This window comes from Cebidichthys violaceus, unplaced genomic scaffold (assembly GCF_023349555.1).
Source record: "Cebidichthys violaceus isolate CVI_PGR_0920_01 unplaced genomic scaffold, fCebVio1.0.p SCAF_64, whole genome shotgun sequence".
Lineage (NCBI taxonomy): Eukaryota > Metazoa > Chordata > Actinopteri > Perciformes > Stichaeidae > Cebidichthys > Cebidichthys violaceus.
In genome coordinates this window covers 702,523-727,695 of record NW_027176861.1, presented here as the reverse complement: position 1 = coordinate 727,695, position 25,173 = coordinate 702,523, and the positions used below count along the sequence as shown (strand labels likewise).

Here is a 25,173-nt window from a genome sequence, read left to right as displayed (position 1 = left end):
GTGTGTCCTGCTGTGATGCTTTAGATGGTTAGTGACACGAGGAGCTGCTTGAACCTGCTCATGAACATCTGAGGTCCTCACCTTCATCTCCACCATTAATGTTTGTTCCACGTCAGGAATCTTCATTCAATCATCAACCGCATTTACACAAGTACAATGATGTACTTACTGCAGTATCTCCATGTTGTACTACCTGATACTCCACTACATCCCAGAGGTACATGTTGTACTTTGTACTGCACTCCGTGTATCTGACAGCTGCAGTTACTCGTTACTTTACAGATGAAAGTCTCTGCTCGGCCACACAGCTGTTCTCAGTCACTCTGATGATGACGCCTCTAGTCAGGTGGAAGGTGGGCGGAGCTGCGCATTATGGGACGTCACCGAACCACCTGCATTGTGGGTAAGTTGCCCCGCCCCCAACAGGTAGAACAAGGAAGCTGTCGATCCAGCTCCACCCTGCTGAGAGGACAGCAGTGAGCTCACCTGTGTGGGTGAACTACAGGTGAGCCTTTAACGTTTCACTTCCTTCATCACATATGATGCATTACTGCTGATTCAACCAGCAAACCGTAGAAGAAGAAGTTAGCGTTAGCTCCATCTGCAGCAGCTACAGGTCCAGCAGAAACCAGTTCAAGTGGACTTCAGAGGACCAGTGAAGAAGAACGGAGCAACACGTCTCAAGGTCTTCAGTGCGCGTGTCGCTCCTTCTCTCCTCGTGAAGGAACCAAAGTCACGTTTGAGTTCAGTCTCGCGAGAAGTAACAGAAATACTTGATGTTTTTCTTCAGTCAGCTGAACACAAATGGATTTAAAGTGAAGTTTAGTGGTTACAGTATGACGTCATCGTCCGCCCTAAAGCTACCGCACATCACTCCGAGTACTTCCGGTCAGGATTTCAAAGTAAAAGATCGCGTGAGTTATTTGGGATTAAGGAACAGAGGAGTAATTTAAGATCCTGTTATTTATTATTATTAAGACTCCAGTCAGATATAATATGAAGTATTTTACTTTGTTTGACATGAACAGCAACATGTGAACTGTTTCCGGTGTCCTCGTGACGGCCCCTCCCTTCCTGTTTCTCTTCTGGAGCTCGTGGTGTCGCAGCTTCTTTTTCTTTTTCTTCTTCTTCTTCTTCTTCTTCTTCTTTCCACTGAGGGACTCTTTGAGGACTCTTTGTTCTGCAGCGAACACAATGTTTTATGAATCTGAATATTATTTGAGTTTTGTGTATTTCCTCATTTGAACGTATTGTAACATGTAGTGTGTATTTTATGCTCCGTTTTATAAATGAGACTCTTTAACAGTAATTTAAGAGCCTATTATTTGAACTCTACTGGTAGTATTTAAACTACAATCAAATATAATAAGAAGTACTTTTACTGTGTGCTTCTTGTGTGATCTAACGTCAAAGTACCTTCCAGAGAACAGGAAGTTGTTTTTCTTTCCTTCCTCCTTCTCTTACTGCCACAAACCCACTGCTGTAATGTAACTAAGTACATTTACTCAACTTCTGTATCAAAGTACATTTTTGTGGTTTTTGTATTTTATATTATAATTTACATTTTCTGCTACTTTTATAGAAAGATGTGGAGGAGATGATCTACTCCACCACATTGTTGAACTCAACATGTTTGACTCTTTGATCACTTCAGTTACTGTAGAGTTTGAAGATCAGTAATATGAAACACTAATATTATGACGTGTGAATATTCATGACCCTACAGCAGGATATAAACAGGAAGTGAAACGATCCCCACCATATTCTGGTCCACGGAGGTTCGTAAACTAGAAACTCACGCGATCCTTTACTTTGAAATACAGACCGGAAGTACTCCTTTGGAGGGATGTGCGGTAGCTTTGGGGCGGACGATGACGTGCATTTCATACCTGGGCCTTCACTGCTGTCCTGCGGCTGAATCACAGCTACGGTTATTTGTTTCGTGTAAAAGTGAAGCTCAGCTCTAAATACACGCGCTGCAGAGCGCAGATACACGAATACTGCGAGAGCGCGTCTGCTGTGACGTCAGCTGGGACTGCTGCGCGAGGCTGCTGCTCGAGCGACCGCCTGTGAGTTGCTCTGGAGCGGCGGAGGGGCTCGCGGCAGCTCCCGCTGCTGGTTCACGACGGTGCAGAACGTGCTGACGTCACGTCAGAGTCAAACGCCAGACAAGTTTCACAGAACGGCAGAAGAAGTCGCTAGATGCGTCACCCTCGCCACGAGGGTTTGGAAAGTCGCCAGATTCAGCGAGAAAGTCGCCAAATTGGCAACACTGGCACCGGCTAAATATGTCCCCAGAGCAACATTTGGACGTAACAGTAGTTCCTATCACAGATAAAACCAAACAAAAATCCATCTTCATAAAAACAAGTTGTACAAATAATAATAAACAAGCATATTAAAGACGTCTCTTGGAAACAGAGGAACATTTCAAACGTTGAAGAGCTTTTCAAAGTCAGTCCAATAGAAGTGAACAGTGACGTCATCCCAAAGAAAGGCCAATAAAAAGCCACATGAAGTGTCTTCCTCTAGTCTTCAAACGAGACAAAAGACTAGTGAGCATTGAGAACGTCACTTCTTAGAGATGACTCTGCAGCTCAACGTGACGACAACATGGAAACTGTCCCATGAGTGTGTTCAGTGTTGAGGTGAATGAGCTGTGTGTGTTTGTCCTGATGAAGAGACATAATGTTGTTGTGTTTGTGTGAAGGTGTGGACTCTGCTATGAATCAGTGTGAGGACAGAGAGGAGGGAGTCCCTCCCTCTACAACCAGACACACCAAAGCTCAGAGGTGAGATGACCATCTCTAACTGTCCATGACTCAAAGTCCTTCATCCACTGACTCTGTTTCTACATGTGACCAGGACCCATCAGGGACCAGACGGACCTGGACCTAAACGTAAAAGTGAACCTGAACCTGAACCTGGACCTAAACTTAAACGTAAAAGTGAACCTGGACCTGAACCTGAACCTGGACCTAAACTTAAACGTAAAAGTGAACCTGGACCTGGACCCAGCTGTGTGTCCATGAAGAGTGACCGGTCTATGGATCTTCCTATATTCTTCAAAGATGGACGCCACTCTGTTGATCAAAGGTGAGGATTTCAAACTGATGATGAAAACAAACTGATGATGATGATGACGATGAGGTCAGAAGGTCACTCAGGTAAAACTCTTTTACACCACATGGTTCCTCTCTTCATCCTGATTGGACAGCATTACTCTTCAACTATCATGGTCACCTCACTGCATCACTTCCTGTCTTTGCTGCACTGAATACAGCTTCAACATCAACACTGAAACATTTCTACATGAAACATTGATTTCATACTAAATGTCTCCTAAAACTACCAGGATACAAATACACTGAGTACATTATGTTTATTACATCATTGCATGTATCTGGTGTTTCTATCAGGAGGAAGCTGAAACAACCTGGACCAGAACCTGGACCCAGCTGTGTGTCCATGAAGAGTGACCGGTCTATGCATCAACCTTTAGTCTTCAAAGGAGGACGCCACTCTGTTGATCAAAGGTGAGGATTTCAAACTGATGATGAAGATGATGATGTGTTTCTATCAGACTCTCTGTTGTCAGATCTCCAGGTTTTAAACCTTTACTGACTCAGATGAAGTTCTCTGAGCACCAACACTCTTCTTCATTGAAACACAGTCACACTGGGAGCTGCCCAGTACAACCAGTCTGACACTGAGACGCTCCACTGGAGCAGCTGCAGGTTCTGGGTGCCTTGCTCCAGGGCACTTCAGCAGTGTCCAGTGAGGGAGGGAGAGCTCCATGGAGGGCTTGGTGAGACCTGTTGGGACTAAAGCAAACTGACTGGTGAAGAAGACAGTGAGCTGAAAGACTGAGCTGTTGATTCTCAGTGGGATCAGCAGGACTAGTAAACCTTCACCACTACAGGGACTCACCTGATCCACATCCAGATATCACTTCATGGACCTTTACCTTGTGTTGGTCTCTGAGTGGACAGACACAATGTGAGCTGGTTCTTCAGCATTGAATGATGATGATGATGATGATGTAATGTCAGTGTTTCTATCAGTTCACAGCAGCAGAGAGGAACGTCTCCTGAACCCAGCTGTGTGTCCATGAAGAGTGATCGCTCTAAAGGTCGTGGGATTAACTTCAAAGATGGACGCCGTTCTTATGACCCAGAGTAAGTTCTTAAAACAGATGAAACAGATGACGAGCTGATACACAGATATGAATTTGGTCTTCTATCATTTATAGTCTTTGGTCTGTCATCATGATCTCATTTCTCATTATGATCATGACACAATATCTTGAACTACTTGTTGTAGGTTTTACATCAGACAGGAAGTAGCATTCTGGATATAATCCTAACTCTAGTTGCAGAGGTCTGGAGACTAGAAAGACTCGGAGGAGGAAGTCTCCCCAATGGTGCTGTGGACAAAACCAAATACAGACCCTTTGTTTCAGTGATGTGACAGATCAACAGTATGAAGTCTTGGTACATCTGACTAACAACACAATGGTAGAATAGAAACTACACCAAATATGAAGAAGTATCACATCAGAAGTGATTCTAGTTGTTTCTAGTTGTAGTGGTATCTAGAGGTGGAAGGTATAGAAGGTATATAAAGTAAACCGGTATGAATTTGACCTAGGATATAATCTTTGACTTTACCGTGCTGCCAATCAAACAACTTCTACTGTCCAATAAAAACAGAGATGAGAATCTGTTGAGCATCTGGTTTTCATTGTGATCAATCATGACAGAAGTCAACATCTTGAACTACTTGTTGTATTTGTGTTAATGGTACAAACACAATGTGAGCTGGTTCTTCATGATTCCTCCACAGAGAGGACCAGGAGAGCTCAGAGGTTCCCAGAGGTCAGTCTGTCCAGCAGCATCAAACACTGGACTCCATATTCATGGTGTGTACATGTACAACTACTATTACATCTATTCTGTTCACAATCATCTCCATGCTGCACTTTGTAGACCAGTGGATCGTCAGTCTGTCCAACATGGATCTGGTGTTTACGTGGTCAGATCAGTCTCAATAATTGCAAATGCATGCAGAAAGATTCACAAATACATTCCAATGCACTCATAAATAAATTACGATTTATATAAATGTAAAAAAAAAAAAAAAAAGTCACAAATATATTTCTGCATTTGTTTGTGGGTTTCTGAGACTCCTCTGACGTCTCAGGATTCGCAAATGCGTTTTTTTCATCATGGACCTATCTGTAGCCAATCAGATGTCAGCCTCATTTTCAACCAATCACATGAGCTCAGCTCCCCCTCCCCTCCCCACGTGGCTGCCAGCTGTGTTCACACCAATTAATCGCTTCATTCGCGCCGCCGGTCTCTCTGGGGACCATTTGTGTTCATTCGCGTGAATCGCGCCGGAGAGGGGGCGTGGCTTATTGTCCTGGAAGCCGTTCAACTGTCCGCCATCAACCACGGACAAAATAACCTGTATTTTTGCTTAGTACGTGTTGAGGAAGTCCCAGATATCAGGAAACTGAACGCCGTCATGTCTGGTTCATAACATAGTCCGGAGGAGCTCCGTGGATTCTATCAGCTGTATTCACTGTGTCTATCAAGCCACACATCAGCTGGTTTACTACAGCTGTATGAACCCCAAATAAACAGATGTGGCTGTGATTTAACCACAATAAACGGACAAAGAGGGATGACGATGTCTCTTCATTGTTTGTACCATATGGTTTACACACATATGAACCCAATAGAGAAGCTTAAATCACCATTCAATTGGCAGCTTGCATATTGACTACTGGTTGTTTTTCATATTTCATATCAGCGTTCGGGGTCTTGTTCGCGAGTGAGGGAACAATGGAACGTGAGATTGGCCGGAGAATCGGAGCAGCTGGGGCGGTATTGCAGTCGCTCTACCGCACCGTTGTGACGAAAAGAGAGCCGAGCCGCAAGGCAAAGCTCTCTATCTACCGGGCGATCTTCGTTCCTACCCTCACCTGTGGTCATGTGGACTGGGTCAAGACCAAAAGAATTAGATCGCGGGTACAAGTGGCCGAAATGTGTTTCCTCAGGAGGGTGGTTGGCATCTCCCTTAGAGATAGGGTGAGAAGTTCGGTTAAAAAAATTACCGGATGCTCTATCCCTTTTCGGTGTCTGACTTCCTGTCTGGGTCGATCTGCTCTGTGCAGCTTGACGCGATAAACCCGACCCGTGGGCTCTCGCACGCCCCCTTCAGTGAGGCAGAGGTAGTGTTTGCCTCTCTGTGCTTCTTCACTGCAGTTTAATGTCAGATCAGCAGGGGCGTTTCTAGGATTCAAAGAAAGGGGGGCTTAGTCCTAAGGGGAGGGGCATGTTTCCGCGCGCAGCGCTTGGCAATTTTTTTTGGGGATATCCATTGTTTCAGACAGTTCATAGATTGGTTCAATCAGACAGAGTGTGATTTTGCTCTGTAGTTTTGCTTGCATTCAGTATATGATAACACAAGAGACAGAATTTCAGGGTCATAGTGAAATTTGACAACACAAATATGAACTTTTCTCAAATAAAGAGAGAAATAATTGTCCTGCTTGTAAAGGAAAGATGGATAAACTAGCTTTCATATCATACTTGTTAAAGGGACCGCACACAATGGATGGAGAATGGACCTGACAGAGTCAACTTTTGAGTTGTTTACTTGTTTTATTATGAGCAGAAGGGAATAAGATTTTGATCAACATTTACATCTGTTTTGTGGTCCGTGTAGTTTTTACATACCAGTGATATTTTATGCTCATTTGGACACTATCACTGAGATAAAGATGAACTAGTTCAGTGTCAAATATGCCATTAACTGATTATAAACAACATTCTAAAGGGACTGATATTATTGTTTCGAAATACTAGAGAGATATATTAATGCAAAGAATAGAGAGATGTCAATAGTTATTTCTTGTATTTTGAATTTGCTCGTTCACACTCTTGCTCACTGGAGACAGTTTCTAACAAAATAGCTAGCTAGCTAGCTAGCTAGCTAGCATAGTGTTAACATAGCCCACTACTATATTTCCTTTCATTTGCCTCAAGTAAACCTAAATGTAAGTTTTGGTGATTGAAGTGAATTTGCATCACTCCAGTCTCATCGCGTCTGTGAATAGACTTTGTATAATAATAATTTGCGCTGCGTTTGGTGTGAACACAGCTGGCAGCCTCGAGGGGGGAGCTGCGCTCATGTGATTGGTTGAAAATGAGACTGACATCTGATTGGCTACAGATAGGTCCATGTTGAAAAAAACGCATTTGCGAATCCTGAGACGTCAGGGGAGTCTAAAAAAACCCACAAACAAATGTGGAGCAATCTACAAACAAATACATACAAATGCAGAAATATATTTGTGATTTTTTTGTTGTTGATATAAATCATAATTTATTTGTGTGCATTGGAATGTATTTGTGAATCGTTCTGCGTGCATTTGTAATTATTGAGACTGATCTGACCACATAGATGTTTGGTTCCATGGTTTTAGTTTGTGTCATTCATAGAATATTCTGTTCCAGCTGCTGGAGGAGAACATCGTCACTTTTGTGAAGAACGAGCTGAAGAAGATCCAGAAGGGACTAAGTTCAGATTACCCAGAATGCTTCAGAGAGTCAGAGGGAGGATGAGGAGGTGCTGGACGGTGAGGATGAAGAGCAGAGGAGGAGCTGCAGAGAGGCATTTGTGAAGATCACAATGAACTTCCTGAGGAGAATGAAGCAGGAGGAGCTGGCTGACTGTCTGCAGAGCAGTAAGAGGATTTCTCTAAAGATTTAACATGCTGGATAAATGTGACGTTTACTAAAGTCTCAAGAGATGGACCAACATATATTCATAGACTCATTCTTTGAGGACATGACATGTTGAAATCTATTCTTTGACTCATTGATCTTCTTTGTTGTTTGTTCATTCAGGACTTCCTGCTGCAGTTTGTCAGCGTGAACTCAAATCTAACCTGAAGAAGAAGTTCCAGTGTGTGTTTGAGGGGATCGCTAAAGCAGGAAACCCAACCCTTCTGAATGAGATGTACACAGAGCTCTACATCACAGAGGGAGGGACTGCAGAGGCCAATGATGAACATGAGGTCAGACACATTGAAGCAGCATCCAGGAAACCACACAGACCAGAAACAACCATCAGACAAGAAGACCTCTTTAAAGCCTCACCTGGAAGAGAGGAACCAATCAGAACAGTGATGACAAAGGGAGTGGCTGGCATTGGGAAAACAGTCTTAACACAGAAGTTCACTCTGGACTGGGCTGAAGACAAAGACCACCAGGACATTCAGTTCACATTTCCATTCACTTTCAGAGAGCTGAATGTGCTGAAAGAGAAGAAGTACAGCTTGGTGGAACTTGTTCATCACTTCTTCAGTGAAACCAAAAAAGCAGGAATCTGCAGGTTTGAAGAGTTCCTGGTTCTGTTCATCTTTGACGGTCTGGATGAGTGTCGACTTCCTCTGGACTTCCTCAACAATGAGATCCTGACTGATGTTACAGAGTCCACCTCAGTGGATGTGCTGCTGACAAACCTCTTCAGGGGGAAACTGCTTCCCTCTGCTCACCTCTGGATAACCACACGACCTGCAGCAGCCAATCAGATCCCTCCTGAGTGTGTTGACATGGTGACAGAGGTCAGAGGGTTCACCGACCCACAGAAGGAGGAGTACTTCAGGAAGAGATTCAGAGATGAGGAGCAGGCCAGCAGGATCATCTCCCACATCAAGACCTCACGAAGCCTCCACATCATGTGCCACATCCCAGTCTTCTGCTGGATCACTGCTACAGTTCTGGAGGATGTGTTGAAGACCAGAGAGGGAGGACAGCTGCCCAAGACCCTGACTGAGATGTACATCCACTTCCTGGTGGTTCAGTCCAAACTGAAGAAGGTCAAGTATGATGGAGGAGCTGAGACAGATCCACACTGGAGTCCAGAGAGCAGGAAGATGACTGAGTCTCTGGGAAAACTGGCTTTTGATCAGCTGCAGAAAGGCAACCTGATCTTCTATGAATCCGACCTGACAGAGTGTGGCATCGATATCAGAGCAGCCTCAGTGTGCTCAGGAGTGTTCACACAGATCTTTAGAGAGGAGAGAGGACTGTACCAGGACAAGGTCTTCTGCTTCGTCCATCTGAGTGTTCAGGAGTTTCTGGCTGCTCTTCATGTCCATCTGACCTTCATCAACTCTGGTGTCAATCTGCTGTCAGAAGAACAAACAACCTCCTGGTTGTCTAAAGTCTCTAGAGACAAACCTGAACTAACACATCTCTACCAGAGTGCTGTGGACAAGGCCTTACAGAGTCCAAATGGACACCTGGACTTGTTCCTCCGCTTCCTCCTGGGTCTTTCACTGGAGACCAATCAGACTCTCCTACGAGGTCTGCTGACACAGACAGGAAGTAGCTCAAACACCAATCAGGAAACAGTCCAGTACATCAAGGAGAAGATCAGTGAGGATGTGTCTCCAGAGAAAAGCATCAATCTGTTCTACTGTCTGAATGAACTGAATGATCGTTCTCTAGTGGAGGAGATCCAACAGTCCCTGAGTTCAGGACGTCTCTCCACAGATAAACTGTCTCCTGCTCAGTGGTCAGCTCTGGTCTTCATCTTACTGTCATCAGAAAAAGATCTGGACGTGTTTGACCTGAAGAAATAATCTGCTTCAGAGGAGGCTCTTCTGAGGCTGCTGCCAGTGGTCAAAGCCTCCAACAAAGCTCTGTAAGTACAGAGAGAGTTAGATTCATATCTCATTCTTAATTACACTGCTATCTTTTCTACTTTTTGTTAATTTGTTCTTCATCATTGTCTCTTCAGACTGAGTGGCTGTAACCTCTGAGAGAAGCTGTGAAGCTCTGTCCTCAGTTCTCAGCTCCCAGTCCTCTAGTCTGAGAGAGATGGACCTGAGTAACAACAACCTGCAGGATTCAGGAGTGAAGCTGCTGTCTGCTGGACTGGAGAGTCCACACTGTGAACTGGAAACTCTCAGGTCAGGATTCATCAATATGTTCCACTGATGACCACATTAATCCTGATTTACATTAATGGATAAACTCTTAACCTGCATACGATTGTGTCTTTGCTTGAATGGTTTTAAATCAATTGTGTTTATTTTGTTTCCATTATTTAAAAAAATATATATAATTTAAACATGTTTAATAGTCTTTTCTTTTTTTCTCACTCTGCTGTTATATCAGTTATCAGTAATGTTATCAGTGTTTGGCTGTGACTAGAAAACAATCAGTAACAATGTTAATGTAACCCCACAGTATCTCAGTACTGCAGTAACCTTCCAGCCCTCACAGTTCCCTCAGATTAATTGAGATAGATAGATAGATAGATAGATAGATAGATAGATAGATAGATAGATAGATAGCAACTTTATTGATCCCGCGAGGGGAAATTATTTTGTTGCAAGCAGCAATAGGTTACAGTAAAAATCACAATACACAATATATATAATTATAATAACAGAGTAAAGATATTAGATAAAGAATGCACTCTATATACACAATGAAATAGAATAACAGAATAATATTAAATCAACTAAATAAACAGTCGTGCAAAGATTTAACCAACAATAACCGACATGTGTGTTGTTTTGTGTGTTTGCAGCCTGTCAGGCTGTCTGATCACAGAGGAAGGCTGTGATTCTCTGGCCTCAGCTCTGAGCTCCAACCCCTCCCATCTGAGAGAGCTGGACCTGAGCTACAATCATCCAGGAGACTCAGGAGTGAAGCTGCTGTCTGCTGGACGGGATGATCCACACTGGAGACTGGAAACTCTCAGGTATGAAGAGGCCTGCTGCAGCCACAGACTATCAGTCTGATAGGGGAGGGAGAGCTGGAGACGTTTTCTCTGTCACACTGTCAGCCTGGTTAATATGACCCTGACACAACAAGCTGACCTCAAACTACCAGAGACTCATCAAACTGTTTGTGTCCCACATCAGACCATCAATACAGACAGAAGTAGTCAGGGAACAGTAGCCAGGATGAGCCCAAACAGGGAGGGAAGGTGATGAAACTGTTGTTATTCTGGAGAGTTGTCTTGTTTCAACATTAGAAAATAGGACAGTGGTGTATCCTGACACGTTGATGGCATCATGGTGGGTTGACATGAGTCAACGTCGTCACGCTGCAGGTTTGTTGCTCATCATCTGCCACCAGTGTGTGTTGCCCTTTAGTCCAGACATTATTGTGAAAAGACAAACAGGCAAAGAAACAATCTGTTTCAAACGTCTTGATAAATCATCACAATAGGAATGTTTTTCTGTTTTAAAGGAGTTCAGCTTTACCTGGTTCTGGTTTGTTTTGCACTGAGAGCCAGTTCCCTGGCTGATAAGAGTCGACTTGTTGAAACTACAGGTGACAGTCGGCCACAGACGCTCAGTGAAGAACCAACAGCTGATTGTGGACATGGTGTGTCAGAGCCCAAAGAGGTTTATTTAGGACTGGACCAAAGTTCTAGGGGGACACAGGCAGTGCTCTGTGGCTGCAGACGGACTTGAACTGTAATATTTTCACCCCAGATTACAGATAATAGAAACCAGTGTTGACTGTTGCTAGGAGACGGGATGTGAACAGCTTTGTACATCCAACCATCCCCCCCGACCTCCTCCATCAGAGGGTTTGTGGTGCTGTAGTGATTTCAGGATACTTTCTCCTTTACTTCTGAGAGACAACAGTCATTATGACACAAACACAAGACAAAAACAAAACATCCAACAATCAATACTTCTATATTGACAACGGATCAGCTGACTCTGTGATGGTGAAGAGTCGTGTGGTGCTGATGAACCCACAGAGAACCGTCTCCATCTCTGCAGCTCCACAGAGCTTTTGAGCCTCTTTTAGCTCCTAGTTTTGGTTCTGCAGCACATTTCCTGTTTGGTTCAGTCTCAGTGTTTCCAGCAGCAGCTGTTTTCATCCAACAAGCTGTGATGAAGCCTCTGTTCACTACCTGCTCAGCAGCAAACAGCAGACAGACTCAGTCAGAGACTAGCTGGTGAACATAGTGGAGCATTCAGCAGCTAAAGAGACAGATGTTTCCCTCAGGAGGTGGTGGAGACCAAAAACAGAGCTACAAGAGAGAGAATAGTGGACTTCATTCATCAGGTGACACAAACACAAAGACTCCTGATGAGTCATCATGTTTAGTTTAGTTTATTTATTTATTTATTTTTACAAGTCTGGACTTGTGTTTGTTCAGGGATGTTGGTTTAGTCCATATGAGTGAATCAACTATAAATATAATATAACAGCTAAAACAAGACAGACGTGAACAATAATACATTAAAACAGAAATTACATTTTATTTGAAGCACCTTATGAAACATTTTATAAAGGAACATTTTTTGTTAGGTGTGAAAAGTGATTCATAATTTGGTTCCTCAAAATCTTATTGAAAATTGACCTCTGCTAGTCAGTAATTTAGGAGGATGAAGATGTGACGATGACGAGTTGAGTAAAAGTGAACCTGTGAATTGACTTTAAAGTCTTGAAATGATCAGGAATATTCCTTCACCTGAAAGTATCTCATCAAGAAAAACACAAGTTTGATAAATATTGATGTCATAAATAGTAAGAATCAGTTTCTGAATAGAGGAGCAGATGAGATGTGAGACTCTGATCGGGTTGCAATCCTCACAAAACCTTTCTGGAGGACCAACATGAGAAGGAAAAGTACTGATCCAAAGTACAGTACAATATGAAAGCTAGTGATACATGAAACTGTAATAAAGAATAAGGAGACAAGATGTCTACCCCTCCTTATTATTCCTGTAGGTTTATTTTCTACTACCAGTCAATATGTTGTAATGATGAAGTCAGCCTGTGTGTTCAGCACATTGTGGAACCTGTGGCTTGTTTCCCTTCACCTGTATAAAGTGCTGTACTTAGGACTGTTATCAGCTGCCTGTAGTTATTACACAGGATAGGATTAGGCTCTGTTATTGTTATTGTTGTTATTAATGTTTACCTGGCGTGTATAAATTGTGACGGGGGGGAAGTGACGCGAGAGAGACGGACGGAGAGTTTGGAGAAGTAGTATCAGCGGATTGTGCATAAAGTGATCTGTGACTAAGGATGGAGGGAATAGTGATGGAGAGGGTGGGAGTGAGGATATGGATTACAAGAACTGGACTGAAGTACGGAAAGATAGACGAGTCAGGAATCAGAGTCGTGTATCTGGTAGTAGTTTGGATGTGATATCAGGAAAGTTAGTCCGGTGGCGCCGACTCGCGGGTTGAAGGAGGAAGTCTGTGAAATGTTGATGGCGAAGGTGCTGGGTGACGGCGGCTTGTTGATCAAGTGTTAGGATGAGGAGCAGAGAGAGAAAGCAATGAAGCTGAAAACAGTGTGCAACATGGTGGTTGAGAACGCTAAGAAGACCAGTGATGGGCCCTTTGTGAGAGGAGTTAGATTTGGTGTCCCAGTGGAGGAAAAGATGGAGAATATGAGATCAAGCATAAGAGGTGGAAACATGATAGAGATGAAACGTCTGCAAGCAGGAAGAGGAGGAGAGAGGGTTGATAGTTTGTCAGTGCTGCTGAATTTCCAAGAGAGGGCGTTGCCTGATGAAGTCACTGTGGGATATATAAGTTCCTCTGTAAGAGCTTCTGTCCCACCACCTGTGAGGTGTTTCAAATGACAAACATATGGACATATTGCTGCAGGGTGCAAAGGGAAACTAAAGTGTGGAAGATGTGGAGGGGAACATGAGTATGGGGAATGTGAGGACGGGACAGAGCTCAAATGTGCAGATTGCGGAGGTGCACATAGTGTGGACTATGGTGGGTGTGAAGAGAGGAAGAAGGCAGTGGAAGTGCAGCAGATAAAAGTGAACATGAATATATCATATGAGCAGCAAAGATGGTCCAGAGGGAGAGTAGAGGGGAGGGGGGGGAGATATATCAAGGAAGGAACCGACTCAACAGTCAAATGAACAACGTGTGACAAAGACGCAAAGGGGAGATGAGAATATACAGTTGTGGTCAAAAGTTTACATACACTTGTAAAGAACATAATGTCATGGCTCTCTTGAGTTTCCAGTTATTTCTACAACTCTGATTTTTCTCTGATAGAGTGATTGGAACAGATACTTCTTTGTCACAAAAAACATTCATGAAGTTTAGTTCAGTCATGACTTTATTATGGGTTAACAGAAAAAGTGATCAAATCTGCTGGGTCAAAAATATACATACAGCAGTGCTAATATTTGGTTACATGTCCCTTGGCCATTTTCACTTCAATTAGGCGCTTTTGGTAGCCATCCACAAGCTTCTGGCAAGCTTCTCGTTGAATCTTTGACCACTCCTCTTGACAGAATTGGTGCAGTTCAGTTAAATTTGATGGCTTTCTGACATGGACTTGTTTCTTCAGCATTGTCCACATGTTCTCAATGGGATTTAAGTCAGGACTTTGGGAAGGCCATTCTAAAACCCTAATTCTAGCCTGATTTAGCCATTCCATTACCACTTTTGATGTGCGTTTGGGGTCATTGTCCTGTTGGAACACCCAACTGCGCCCAAGACCCAACCTTCGGGCTGATGATTTTAGGTTATCTTGAAGAATTTGAAGGTAATCCTCCTTCTTCATTATCCCATTTACTCTCTGTAAAGCACCAGTTCCATTGGCAGCAAAACAGCCCCACAGCATAATACTACCACCACCGTGCTTGACGGTAGGCATGGTGTTCTTGGGGTTAAAGGCCTCACCTTTTCTCCTCCAAACATATTGCTGGGCATTGTGGCCAAACAGCTTGATTTTTGTTTCGTCTGACCACAGAACTTTCCTCCAGAAGGTCTTATCTTTGTCCATGTGATCAGCAGCAAACTTCAGTCGAGCGTTAAGGTGCCGCTTTTGGAGCAAGGGCTTCCTTCTTGCACGGCAGCCTCTCAGTCCATGGAGATGCAAAACACGCTTGACTGTGGACACTGACACCTGTGTTCCAGCAGCTTCTAATTCTTGGCAGATCTGCTTTTTGGTGGTTCTCGGTTGACTCTTCACCCTCCTGACCAATTTTCTCTCAGCGGCAGGTGATAGCTTGCGTTTTCTTCCTGATCGTGGCACTGACAAAACAGTGCCATGCACTTTATACTTACAAACAATTGTTTGCACTGTTGCTCTTGGGACCTGCAGCTGCTTTGAAATGGCTCCAAGTGACTTTCCTGACTTGTTCAAGTCAATGATTTGCTTTTTCAGATCCATGCTGAGCTCCTTTGACTTTCCCATTGTAGCATTTGTGGGTGTTTGTATCCAATGAGCCCTATTTAAATGGCCTCAGAGAAGTCACCGGCTGTAGTCACTCATAATCACTCACAAGAAGTTAAGAGGCCATGCTATAAAGCTCATTTCATTGACACAACTTTCTAAGTCACCAAAATTGCTAATTCATGTTGCTGTATGTATATTTTCGACCCAGCAGATTTTGTCACTTTTTCTGTTAACCCATAATAAAGTCATGAAAGAACCAAACTTCATGAATGTTTTTTGTGACAAAGAAGTATCTGTTCCAATCACTCTATCAGAGAAAAATCAGAGTTGTAGAAATAACTGGAAACTCAAGAGAGCCATGACATTATGTTCTTTACAAGTGTATGTCAACTTTTGACCACAACTGTATATGAATATATTATATATGGGAATATATTGATAATAAATAAGGAGAGCTTTGTGTATTTCATGGCTGAAGTAGTTAACTGCACATTCCAAGCAAAAGGGAGATCTGAGAAGATTGAAATAATAGTAAAGAGTGCAGCAAGATATTTAAATATTCATGGGTGACTGGGACGGCTGTTCAGGAAGAGCTTCAAAAACAGGAACAGTTAAACAAAGAATGGTGTTCACAGGATCAGTCATCATGTTAATTCTCCAGTGGAATGCAAGGAGTCTGTTGGCAAATGGCCAAGAATGTAAAGCTTTTCTTAATGGGTTAGAAGATGAACCAGATATAATGTGTGTTGAAGAGACTTGGCTTAAGCCAAACTTAGATTTTGTGATTCAGGGATATGTGAGCATAAGAAGGGAGAGAGAAGGGGTAATGGGGGAGGAAGTGCTACCTTTGTTAGGCAAGGAATTTCTTATGGAGAGATAGAAAAAGGAAAAGACCTAGAAGATGTAGTTGTTGAAGTGTGGATAGGGGATGAAAGTTTGGTCGTGGTGAATTTCTACAATCCGTGTCAACGATTGGAATCGGAAGCATTGGAGGCAATAAAGGGACTAGACAGAAGAAGGGTCATGTGGTGTGGTGATTTGAATGCCCATAGTACTCCCTGGGGAGGAAAAGACTGATAGGAATGGATTGATAGTAGAGGATGTGATGGACTCCTTGGGACTGGTATGTTTCAATGATGGGAGTTCCACAAGGATTAAGTCAAGTTTAGACCTGACAATAGCATCACGGTCATTGGCAGGTATTTGTGTGTGGGAGTTATGGAAGCATTCTACTGTTGGAAGTGATCGTTACCCCATTTTCTGTAGAGTAGCTAGTGAAGCAGGGTGGGTTCAGAAGATACAGCAGAAAGGCTCAGTGGGATCAGTTTAGAGAAACTAGTGAATCGAGTTTTAAAGATATAGATGGAGAACAGGATACAGAAATATTTAATGAAAATGTGAGAGATACAATAATTGGAGCTGCCAATCAGACGATTATAAGAAGAAACGGTACAAAGAGGCGGAAGTTAGTTCCATGGTGGAATGATGAGTGCAGTGAGGTCATAAAGAAATGAAATAAGACTTTTGAGGTTTTAAAAAAACACCCATCACTTCAAAAGTGTAATAGAGTACAAGAGAATGCAAGCAGTAGTACGGAAAACTATCACAGAAACTCAAAGGAAGTATTGGAGATCATTTTGTGACACAATAGGGAGAAGCACTTCAATTAACCAAGTTTGGGGAATGATAAAGAAATGAGTGAGTAAAACGGGAGTGAGGGTATCCAGTATTGGAAAATGGTGGAGTGGTGGCTAACGATGATGAAGCAAAGGCAGAAATGTTAGCTGAAGCACTGGTTGAGCTCCATAGTTCTGGAAATATGTCAGAGGAGGGTTTAAGTGGAAGACACAGAACAAGTGAAGCAAATAAAGAATTGTTGGAAGCAGATGGAGAGAGGGACAATGCAATTAATGCTCCTTCACTTTGGAAGACATAAAAAGGGCCATAAGTAAATCAGGTCTAACGGCTCCAGGTAAAGACCAGGTTTGCTACATCATGTTGAACCATCTGTCTGATGTAGCATTAGAGGTGATTTTGCATTTGTATAACAAAGTTTGGCAGGAAGGAAAATTACCAGGACTTTGGAAACGAGCAGTTATAATACCGACCAGGAAACCAGGACAAGATCCCACCAATCCATCTAACTATAGACCAATAGCTTTGACTTCACACATGTGTAAAATCATGGAGCGAATGATCACAGAAAGACTGACATATTATCTGGAAACAAGGAATCTCAGGTCAAAACATCACAGTGGCTTTAGGAAAGGAAGGGAACAATGGATCCAGTAGCATGTCTAGAAGCAGAGGTGAGGAAGGCACAAGTGAATAAGGAGGTAGTGGTAGCAGTATTTTTTGATGTGGAAGAAGCGTATGATTTACTGTGGAAAGAGGGACTTTTAATCAAAATGAAAAGATTAGGAATATCGGGTAAAATGTTCAGATGGGTTCAAGATGTTTAGTTTGGTCGCTCTACAGAAGTGAGAGCGGGAAGGTGTTTGTCGGCCATTTGGTGGACAATGGAACACCACAAGCAAGTGTGATTAGTCCTTCATTGTTTTCAATCATGATTGAAATGTGTATGAAAATGTTGGACAACATATAGGGAGATCTTTATTTGCAGATGATGGGGCGCTGTGGAAAAGAGGTAGGAATGTGGAATATGTTGTGAAACAGATGCAGGAAACAATCTAAAGAGTGGAACAGTGGTCATTGGAATGGGGAAGAAAGAAATACCCTTTTCTTTACAAGAAAGAACATTGGAACAGAGGCCTTCATAGAGATGCCGTTGGAGTTGAGAAGAATCCAGATCATGATGACATATTGGGTCAGTTTACAAGGACAACAACCGTCCAACAATAAGTACTATTGAGCCATGCTGGGAGCATGAAAACAGGCCAACAAAGAGCTCTGGTTGGCTTGTGAAGGAGAAGGCTAGTGAGTTAGCTTTACTGGATGATAGGAGTTATTCTCCAGCTGTGGTCCAGCTGTTCCTCCTTGGTTACTGCCACAGCCTGAAATTGATCTCGGCCTCCTTGAACTGATGAGAGATGAACGTGGGGGAAACTGTAAGATCTTCAAGTCATACATCAGGAAGAATTACTACAATTAAATACAGATTGATACAGATGGATCTAAAGACCCTCAAACTGGTAGAACAGCAGCAGGATTCCCAGAATTCCGTTATGAGTGTGGGAAGAGACTCAGTGCTGTTTTATCTGTGTTACATGTGAGATGATGGACATAGTCATTGTCTTTCAGTGGGTAGAGGACATCAGGACAGAGAGAGTGGTGATTGCATCAGACTCATGTGCAGCACTAACGAGTTTGACATGTTGCTCCTCCAGAAGCAGAGAGGATTTACTGTTTGAAATATTACAATCACTATTCAGAATCCATCAAATGAGGGAGTGTGTTAGTTTAGTGTGGGTCCATGTTGGAAGGAGAAGGTGGATAAAGCAGCAAAAATGGCTTTGAAGAGTGGAAGACAAAATGTTCATGTAAATATAAGTAAGTCAGAAGCTAAAGTGGTGATTAAGGGACAAATCAAGAAGATACGTCAGAATGAATGGAATAAAGTGAGTAAAGGAAGATATCTGTTAAAATAAACCATTGGTTGGGAGTGCAGGATCTAGTGGACGAACTAGGAAAGAGGAGACGATTATGACTAGACTAAGGAATGATCATATTGGTCTTAACAGTTCCTTCTGTTATTAGAAAGCATAATAATCGAAAATGTGACGTTTGTGAAGAAGAAGAAACTGTGGACGGGACTCTGGGTTTGAGTGATAGTTTGTAAATGTTAGTTTATTGCGTCGGAGTAGAGAACCTCACGGTTGTTGTATTTAACTGGCTGTGTTTCTTATGTCTGAGGTGTCTTCATGGTGAATCATAGAGAAGAGCTTCCAGCTGTTTTGGACCTTCAACCATGTCATGCAGTCAGATGTAGTGTCTGTACACCAACTGTTCTGGTGCTCTTTCATTTCAGCGTTTGTACTTTTTTAGGTTTCTATAATTAGTGAATTGTTACAATGTTCACTCCAATGCAAAGTCCAATAACTCTCAGGAGCTGTAGATGACACTTGAGTCATCTCAACAGATTCAACTTTAGTTTGAGATAAATCCTTAAAACCTCTTGGACCCTAGCCCTATTTTTTAGGCACTCAGCTCGAAAATAGCAACTGTAAGGGCTATTTTCATACTTTTGGTATTAAATTATCAGTATATATGTTACTGGTTAAGAGTACATTAAGATGGCACACAGCACAAATTGAAAATTCTAATTTTCGACTGAAAAAAAGAAATTTCAGGATATTTCTTTATTAGAAATCATGTAGATACAAGCTTTCCAGCTCTCCCAGATCATATAACTATATGTTGAGGGTCTCTAAACAAAGTTTTACTTTGATAAAGTGAAGCTTTATCTAGTACATCTTGATCTAGTACGGAGAGGTCAGATGAGGTCAACCAAAATGTAATCTTGTTCCAGCTGTTTCATTGTAATTTGATATACTATATAATTATATATTTCACTTCTTTTATCATTAATAGTGTTCAATCTATCCATATGCAGCAGTTTGGCATCATTTTGAGAGCCTGGATCCTCTCGGAGACTGTTAATGTTTGTCATCCATGGGATTTTATCGTCTGAATTCCAGTTTTTTTCTCCTCCAGGGCCTTTCAGCCTGTGTGAAGGGCCGATTTGACCCAATGAACGTTCCATAGACGCGTCACAGCCTGCTCTGTTGAGACAACCCAACGTGACTTTGATTGACAGAATCCGTTAGCCAATCAGAATAAAAAACAACCCGAGTGTCAAATTTCTCAAATCTGATTTGCTGAGACGTATAACCCCGCCCCTTCCGCTAGCAGCACACGAGGCACACGACGGCAGCGCCAGCTTTGAATCCACACAGAGCGGCGTCCGATGAACAGATAGACAGTAAACATGAATGGATTCATATCTAGTTTTGCTGCAGAACACCTCAAAGTAAGGAGCTGGTTTATGATGTGGTTTATGATTATGAGGCTTTGTTTAGGAAGTAAAACTGCGAGGCTGTGTCGTAGCGGAATGTGAACAACATGGCTGCCGTCTGGTCGCGAGCGATCTCCGGAGCTAACGGCTGTTAGCATTGAATGAATCTTTCAAAACGTTCTTGTCATAAATGTGTGGAGTGGGTCTGCCTAGGGGGCGCTGTGTGGATCGTGGTTCTCGGTATTAGACGTAGCTTTGTCACATGTTGTGTTTGGAGTTTGTACAAACAGCTGAGATGACTTTGTAGCGCAGGAGCTGCAGTTTGAGCAGCTTTGACGTCATCCTACTCCTTATTGATGAGTGCGCGTTATGAGTGGATGAATGTTTGGATGAATGCGTTGCCCCCACTAGTGGGGGCGCTCGGGCCCAAGAGGAGTATGATTTTATTCCACTGAAAATAATAAAAGTCAATGTTTTATATTGAAAGATGGTTTATTGAATGTGAAGCTTGTAGCATTAAAGCAGCATTAGCTTCCACAACCAATGGATTGAATAGTGACATACTTTGAACCATTTGTTTGTCATGTCATTGAATCCATATTTGTTCAGCTTCTCCACTGAAATATGATGGTTTACTGTATCAAAGGCTTTGGAAAGGTCTGAAAATACTGCAAGTACATTGATTAGCATCAAGTGCAGAGATGACTTCATCAACAAGGTAGAGACTCAAGTTGACCGATGACAGAAAGCATTGATGTGTAACAGCTGCTTGATATCATGTTAGACACGACTATGAATATAATAATATAACCCTGATAATAATCCATCATGAATAAGTGAACGGGATGAGCCGTCGTCATGGGCCCATCACAAGAAGCTCCTCTGAAGTCAAAGAACATGAGATCCTGATGAATCATAAGTGCTTCATGTGAACATGAAGAACAAAGCTCTGTGATGACAGGATGTAATGTCCATGTGTCCGTGCTGCTCTGACCCCCCTCCTCCTTTCAGGGCGGAGCCTGCTGGAGTCCGATGGGTCAGACCGGGTCTGAGGAAGTGTGAGTGTGCTTTGAATTTGATTCATGAGAACAAAGCGTCTTCAAACTGTGACATCACTCATTCACATCTCTGATGTCATCATCAAACAGATGAATAACTGCAGCTGTATTGTGTCTTGTTCTCTCCATCAGACTCCTGTGAACTCACACTCGACACAAACACAGTGAACAGAGAACTCAAACTGTCTGACAACAACAGGAAGGTGACATGGGTGATGAAGGAGGATCAGTCATATCCTCGTCATCCAGACAGGTTTGATGTCTGTCAGCTGCTGTGTAGAACTGGTCTGACTGGTCGCTGTTACTATGAGGTCGAGTGGAGAGGAAACGTTAATATATCAGTGAGTTACAGAGGAATCAGAAGGAGAGGAAAGAGTGGAGACTGTAGGTTTGGATGGAATGATCAGTCCTGGAGTCTGTGGTGCTATGATGATGGTCGTTACTCTGTCCTTCACAATAAGACAGTAACATCCACCTCCTCCTCCTCCTCCTCCTCCTCCTCCTCCTCCTCCTCCTCCTCTGGTAGAGTAGCAGTGTATGTGGACTGTCCTGCTGGCTCTCTGTCCTTCTACAGAGTCTCCTCTGACACACTGATCCACCTCCACACCTTCAACACCACATTCACTGAACCTCTTTATCCTGGGTTTGGGTTCTGGTTCGGTTCTGGTTCTGGTTCCTCAGTGTCTCTGTGTTCTCTGTAGGAGCAGAGTGTCCTCCTCTAGAGGAACGTTCTCTCTGACCACATAGTTCCGTGTGTTCAGGATCACACACAGCTGATGTCAGTCAGCAGAATGTGGGAGGAGTTTCTCCTCAGGGTTCTGTTTGTAGTGTTCTCTGTCCAGTCTGGCTAGAGGTTGATGAAACAATCCTCTGAACAGAGTGATGGACTTCAACAAGCTTCCTCTCATTCTTGAAGGTCCTACATCTTATGTGTCCAAACAGAACATCATGTCTTCCTTGTCCCCGGAGAGAGCAGCTCTCACTACATTACAAGCCTCTCTTCTCTCAACATGAACATAGATGTGTTCTTATCAAGACTATCTCTGAAGTGGAATAAACACGTCTCCTCATGTTCAACTCAAAGTGTCCGTGAGTCTGTTCTTCTTCTACCAACAAGAAGAACGCAAACTTCATGACACCTTTAATGTCTTCATGTTGTTCAAAGAGCTTTTTCATTTTCATCCAAACACATTTATTCAAGAGAACTTTAAGTGTTGAGAGGAGATAGAATGTTCAAATAGATACATGTGATATTTGACTTCATCACATCTAAATACGTCTTTAATCAAAGTCCTTTAAATGACCTTTACCAGAGCTTTCAACCGCATCTCATGAGCTTCTTCACTGGAGAGTTTGTTTGAAAGTGTTGTCTTACACTTCACATGTGAATATACTCAGCTGTTTATTCAATGAAGATGTATTATAATTCAGAATGTCATGATTTAACTTTTCATTCTTTGATTTGTATTATTACTGATCATGTGTTCATTTAATGATAATGTTTCAGTGATGTTCATTCATGTATTGATGTGTGATCATTTTCTTTTCTTTTTATTTCCTCAGTTTATGTAACCTTTAATCTTTTTAGAGCAAAGTCCAGTGTTGTGTGTAGATTGTTGGGGTACGTTTGATACCAAGGTCAGAGTTCACAGAACAAGCCTTCAGGTCCTTACTCACACTGGGGGGGGGGGGGGGGGGGGGCATTAGTATAGCAGAGATAATCACATTAGTCTGACGTCAAACAGATAAAAGACTCAATAATCTGCAGCTTTTCACTCTGAACTAAATATATCTTTTAATAAATAAAAAAAAAAAGATTTTCTTCTCAACTGTTTCTTCTTTTAATTTCACTTCATTCTGCCTCCAAAGTTTTCCTCCGGTGGTCAGAGTGAGTAACTGCAGCACTCGACACTGTTCACACTAATGCACACTACAGCATACTAGCGTTTCCTGTGAATCCTTTCAGAATAAAGCTCTGTTCCGTCTGGTCTCCTGCAGCTCCTCCTCCTGGTTGAAGTCATTACTGTGGAGTGAGGAGGCCCACAACACCCTTCAGAGTTCAGCCAGCGGTCTGTTAAATGCTCTCATGATAACCAGCAGGAATTCAAGAACATGATTCCCTCTTCCATGTCTTTAAGACCAAACCTGTCAAGGAGTGCCCTCCTCCAGACCCTCACTGCCCTCATTTATGGGGCATCTGCTTTCACTTTGTGTGTTTTCCCACCACTGTGATTGTCTGCCCCGCCCCTGATTGATTACACCTTTGTCTAATCACCTACACCTCCCAGTGTATTTAAACCCTGTGTTCCCCCGTGTCTGTGCCAGTTCGTCTTAGTCCTCTGTTTTCCCAGTTCCTGTTTCTTTCTCTTAGTCAGCTATCCTCCAGCCCATTAGGCCTCATCCATGTAGCCTCCAGCCCGCTGGTTCCCAGTCGGTTAGCCTGTTACCAGCTAGCCACCAGTCTGCTAGTCTCCAGCCTGCCCCAGCCCCTGACTACACAGTCCCGACTCCAGCTCCACGTTTCCTGTCGGAGGTCCGGCCGACTCCTGTTCCCAATGGGCCTCAGCGACCCCCTGTTTCTTTTCCTGCTGGCTTGCAGCAACCACCCTGGTTCCTGTTCCTGCTGGGCCGCAATGTCCCCCTGTTCCTGTTCCTGATGGAATGCAGCAGCATCCTGTTTCAACAGAGCTCCAGTAGCGAAGCTCAAGGCAGAAGAAACCCATTGGCGAGACCTCCAGGCGGCAGAGACCCATTGGAGCGAGACCCAGGTCCCTGAGACCCGTGACCCAGTTGCCAGAGCTCCGACCTCCAGGTCGTCCTCCTGCCCGACCTCAGGAGCCGCTCTGTCAGCCTGGTCGCCGGCCTGCCCATTCTCCGAAATTGTCATTATCTTGGTTTTGGTTTTGTTTGCTGTTTTATTTTGAAGTTCCCTGCCTCTTGTTTCCCATGTTTGTTTGACTTTCTGTCGTTGTGGTCTAACCTCCTTTTCCTTTTCTCCTGAGCAACTTCTGAATTTGTCTCGTCCTGTTCCCAAGTTAAGTTTCTTTATTTTTTTCATTTCAGTATTTCCTGCTTTATTTTGTGTTTCTTACCTCTCCTCTCATTTCAGGTCACTTCACTTCCTGCCTCTGTGTTTTTCCACCATTGTGATTGTCTGCCATCCACCTGTGTCTAATCACCTTCACCTCCCAGTGGATTTACACCAGTGGTGGGCAAAGCCTTCTCTACTGGTCTAGACAGAATCACAAAGTTATAGCTATTTTATAACTTAATCATTTGTCATAAATGCACTACATTCTATTCTAATTATTTTCCCATTATCTTATTGTCTCATTGCACAGCTCCTGTCTTCCTCAGCTGCTCTGCTCCCGCCACGGGGGTGGCCGCCCCCATCGTGCGGCCGATCGCGGCTCCGCGGATCTCTCCACGGAGACGCTGTGGCCGAACCAACACACGGGGTGAGTTCAGTTGATGCACCGGGGGTGGAGGTAGCTACGGGTGAAAAGGGGGGTTTGGGTGAGGGTATTGCGCGTAAAGAGGGGGTGGTGGGTGAGGAGGTTGTTCTGGGAGGAGAAGGTGTTCTGGGTGGGGTGGGGGAGAAGGAGGTGGGGGGTGGTGTGAGCAGTGTGTGTGGGATGCAGGTGGAGGAGAAGGCAGGTGAGGGGGGCGCGGAGGAGAAGGCAGGTGAGGGGGGCATGGAGGAGAAGGCAGGTGAGGGGGGCATGGAGGAGAAGACAGGTGAAGCAGGGGGAAAAAAAGAGCAAAGAAAAGACGGAGGGGAGCGCAGTGCGCTGTGGAGTGAGCAGGTGGAGGAGGCGGAGATGGAGGAAATAAATAAGGTAAAAACAAAAAATACAACAAAGCGCAGGAGGTCAAGCAGGGCGGTGGCGATGAGTGTGGGTGTGACTGATGACAGTGCGAA

At 43.4% G+C, this 25,173-nt stretch overlaps 1 pseudogene; it reads left to right on the top strand.

The window, feature by feature from the left end:
* Positions 1-372: 372 nt before the first annotated feature.
* Positions 373-22,328, top strand: LOC137890259 (protein NLRC3-like; annotated as a pseudogene).
* Positions 22,329-25,173: the final 2,845 nt, after the last annotated feature.